This window comes from Equus asinus, chromosome 16, assembly GCF_041296235.1.
Source record: "Equus asinus isolate D_3611 breed Donkey chromosome 16, EquAss-T2T_v2, whole genome shotgun sequence".
NCBI lineage: Eukaryota > Metazoa > Chordata > Mammalia > Perissodactyla > Equidae > Equus > Equus asinus.
The window spans coordinates 12,298,046-12,302,644 of record NC_091805.1 but is presented as its reverse complement, the minus strand read 5'-3'; the positions used below and the strand labels follow the sequence as shown (position 1 = coordinate 12,302,644).

The 4,599-nt window shown below is 39.2% G+C and overlaps 1 long non-coding RNA gene across 1 annotated transcript; it reads right to left on the bottom strand.

Moving 5' to 3' along the window:
• Positions 1-1,426: 1,426 nt before the first annotated feature.
• LOC139040359 (uncharacterized) lies at positions 1,427-4,122 on the bottom strand. Its single transcript, XR_011494746.1, has 3 exons — positions 4,010-4,122; positions 2,987-3,077; positions 1,427-1,660 (listed from the first exon to the last, which is right to left on the bottom strand). It is a non-coding gene; the product is annotated as an uncharacterized lncRNA (long non-coding RNA).
• Between the last annotated feature and the right edge of the window lie 477 nt (positions 4,123-4,599).

The following is a 4,599-nucleotide window of genomic DNA, read 5'->3' as shown; positions in this document are numbered from 1 at the left end:
CCATCTGTTGTAATGAATATAAGGCTTCCTGCTCTCAGTTCTATCTTCTGATTCCCCCGCTAAATGCTGGTTGTCTCTTTCAATTTAGAGAAACATCGTTATACTCTCCAATTCCTCCTTTAGAATTTTCCTGTAAGGATCTCAAAGCACTTTATCTATTCAAGGCAGGCATTGCAGTTTGTCCAGGGGATTCAGTTGTGGTGGTAGCTCCATTTTATAGCCTGGACAAACGGAGATTTCAGACTTCCAGGGTTTCGTAAGCATCACTGTGAAAGTTAGTGCCAGTCAAGAAGCAAAGTATGAGTTGCTGCTCTCAGACCAAAAGTGTCAACACCAGGCAGTGCTCTGTGGAAAGATTTCAGAAAACCGTTCACAGCATTAGAATCTAACCTGATGGACTCTGTGTCAGCTGTAGCTGACAGGTTTCAGCACTTTTCCGTTTGCAGGCTGTGGGTGGTCTCCAGGCTGCAGGCCCTAGTAGAGCTGGCTAGTGAATCTGATGGGCCTGGAGGAGAGAGGTGCGTGGGGAAGAGAGGCTGTGGGTGGTGAGCAGGAGTAGGGAAGGCTTTTCCCAATGAAAGCAGACCTTAGAGTGGAAAAACTGGACATTAGAAGGGAAAGTGTGAAAAAAGCTGTTAATTAATCAAGTTGTAATAGGAAAGGCAGAAAATTCTTATTTGGGCATAGGAAATAGAAAATTTCACCTTAGTAACCACAAAGCAAGGAATTAAAAAGTGAATTAATCAGTTCTCCTGATGTACTTGTTTCCTTTTCTTCACTGCTTTCTTCTTCTCTTCCTTTCTCTCTTCTTTCAGAAGCCTCTTGATATCCATTAAAGATGGTCCATGGGATGTTGTCATGAGGCAGCTCAGCAGTCCGACCTTCTCAGATCCTGAACCACAAGATGTTCTCATTGATTGTTTTCTGAGACTCCAAGTAACACAATTCATTCCACTCAATTAGGAAATTTAAATTTTCATTTTCTACTCTCTGTTAAAACAGAAAATCAACTTCTTAGCAATCTAGGATATACCTGGGTCTTGAGCACTGAATCCAACCTATTGTTGTTGTTTTTTTTTAATGGAGGTATAATTGACATAACATTATATTAGTTTTAGATGTACAACATAATGATTCAATATTTTTATATATTACAAAATGATCACCATAATAATTCTAGTTAACATCTGTCACCATACATAGTTAAAAATTTTTTTCTTATGATGGGAACTTTTAAGCTGAACCCATTTTTTTAAAGAAAATATAACCTATATCATGTTTAGATATTAGCCTAACAAAATTAATGAGACTACATTAAAGTACAAAACAACTAGTGACTTCACTGTGCAAGCACAAACTTCTGATTTGTCAAGAAAATGAACTTTTCAGTCTGAACAACCAAACACCACTCTTCTTGTTTGAAGACTATATTAATCTGCTTTGTACCCTGAATATGGCCACTCAAAAGAAATCTTATGAGGTTCTGGCTTGTCCTTTTTATTGACAGATTCAGATCTCAACTATATCAGGCCCATGTCTTAAGTCTCTTTGTTAGGGACCAGCAATAAATTACCTGAGGTCAAGTTCTGTTTATACAGTGGACTGTTCCGAGAGAATTACCTTCTTGACTTAATAGCTTCCTTTCGGGTGACATTTCTCCCTGAAAGAAGACAAATTGTCTAAGGTCAGCCTGCAGATCAACTCTGAGTGTAGGAGGAAATTGTAGTGGATCAGCCAAATTGCACCAGCTCTACCCACCAGCATCAGGCAGCACGCCGCCAGTCAGAGGCCTGCCCTGAGGGACCGCAGCCCATGAAGCCTGGGGCTGCTCCCTGAAGAGCAGAGTTTTCAAAATCTTTCTCTTTGGGCTGCTCTTGAATTTTATTCTGCCTCCCGCCTCTCCCCCTCATCAAAAATGAAGTGGTTCAGAGCTGAGTTGCTTTCAAAGTTCTTTATTTCCTTCCATCTACTAAAGCTAATTTGGGAGTCTGAATGGGAAATGAGGGTGAGTTTAAACTCAACTTGAGTTTGAGTCTGGTTCCATCCACTGGAGTGGTGGGGAGAACTCCAAACGGTCATTTTTACTAAAGGGGGAACTTTAGAAGTTAGAAGTGGACTCAACACAATTAATAGGTTTGGGAGCACTAAAAACAGAGTAGTTTATTCTTAAAGTTGACTGTCTTCTACGTGGAGCAATTCAAAAATACAATTTCCTTATTTCATGTTCACCTACAAAGGAACTGGTGGCTTTGCCCAGTAAGTGGGTATTTTACTCCTCCTTTAAAGGAAAAACACAGAGAAAGGGAGAAAAATAGAAATACAAGTCCCTTTTTAATTAAGCATTTTGTCCTTTGAAGTATTTCTGATTTTTTTCACATTGATGATGTAATTTATGTAAATAATCATCTATCTATGAAAGGAGTGTGTCTGTCAAAAGCTGAAATAAAAAACATCCGTCATTTTGAAGTGATTAACATTCTCCAGATGTTTAAATCATCAGATTTCAGGAGTTTCTCTTTGTTGTGATAATGATATAGTATCCAGAACAAGAATGTTTACTTTTTTGTATGGGTCAAACGCAGATTTTTCACAATCCTATTAAGGCATGCAGCTCATTGTAATTGTATGTGCAGATGAAAGCATATGCAGTTATTATTATTCCCCTTAATTGTAAACTGCTGCTGGTAATTTTACTGTAAAGCTCAAACAAAAGGAGTGTACTTGAAAGGACCACCACTGCCCACTTATGTAATCAATTTATATATGTCAAGTTTGTACTGGGATGGTTATCCCCTTCTGTTACCAGACATGTGACATGCTACCACCCTGCAGCACGGGGCCATGCACGCATGCTGCTGGCTCCCTTTGCAGGCTGCTTGGAAATACAGTACATGTCGGTGGTAATGTTAAATGACAGTTCCAAACTATTTCCCTTAGGCCTGTTTGACCCTTGGGTGCAGGGTAAAACAAGAATGGTTCCGCTTACCTTCAAGGCCTGAGCATCCTCACCACTTAGCAGATTTAACTTGGAGGCTCAGAGAAGCTCCCAGAAGGCCCAATTACCCTTGTTACGGGACCTATTGAAACATTAATGACATGTAGGCACTTCATTCATAAAGTTGGGCTCAATTCATGTCTAGCATTACCCCCCACACACCCTTGCCGGCTTCAGATCTGAAATGCTTATAGGGATTTATTAAAACCGTGTGACTAGGGCACAAACTGACTACACGCTTCTTATGTGCTACCTAAATGCAGACAAGGCTTAGGGGGTGGTCTCCATGTGCCCAGCTCAGTCTTACAGAACTGCATTAATTAAGAACAAGAGATACAGAATAATTTCTCAAGGACTGTGCATTAGTAACAATGTCTCTGGCCTTTTTTGTCTATTGACCCCTTGATAGATATGTTCAGGAATTTAATGCAATATTATTCCATCAATGGCCACACAATTCTTCTCTCCTGAACATCAGAGCGATCTCTTGGCATCAACAGAGGGAGAGAATGTCTTCCTTTACTGTTCTTACAAGAAATCAAAGCATTACAAGGGTTAGATGATGATGAGTAAGACATAGAATACCTTCTTTCTTACTGAACTGAAGCCTTGGTAATAGGCTAATAATTAATAGTTACCATCTGCTATCCTTTATGCCCAACCTTCAAATCATTCTTCAATTGTATTTGAACACACACATTCCTTTTAATCATTCCACGGCCATTTAAGTACTTTGATAAGCCTTGGGTCCCAAAAATGTTTCCAAATCATCCCCATCTGACATAGACCCTTGAAATGGAACTTTATTAAAGAGGAAGTGTGCATAATAAGTGACAAAAGGCTGTAGCACTGCACTGGGAATTGGTATCTTGGGCTCTCTTCCTTGTTATGTTCAACCATCAAAGCAAATGCTCAAGCCACTCCATTAGCATTCTCGTCCCTACCTCTTCTGAAGAATTGTAATGGTTCTTCTGTCACATAAAGATAAATGTTTCAACCCTTCTCCCTACATACCTCTCCTCTTTCCTCCATCTAGAAGAATGTTGGCTCTGGAATTATTTGGGACCTGAGCATCCATTCTTTCTTCAAATTAGAGAAAAAGATTTTCTTCCAGATTTTTGTACAGCCTTTCAATTCTGTTCCTCTCATAGTTAATGGGTCCAAATTTTCCTGAATAATGGAAAACATGTGCAGAGAAATCTGGAGACATCACAATATCACTTTCTATTCGTCACCATTGTCACATTAAGTCAACATCACTTGACTTAATATTGAGAGAGCACATTTTATCTCTTCATAGCAAATTAAAATGAGAATATTATTTAGAAATTTTAAAGTGGATCCAGATAGGGTCAATGGCTTACCTGAGGCCTTATATTTGTCCATTTACTGAGCACCTACAATTGCTGGGCACTGTGCTTGATGCTTGTAATAGAGCAGGAATAAGATAAGATCCCCTGTCCTAAAAAAAGGAGTGGAGCCGAGACTAGAAAATTAGGAGCAGGACAACTGCTTCTGCTTCTACTTCTGACATTTTTTTCTCACATGTGGACTCATTGTTTTTAAGCATAAAAAGATTTTCCGTCATGTTATGATTCTATTTT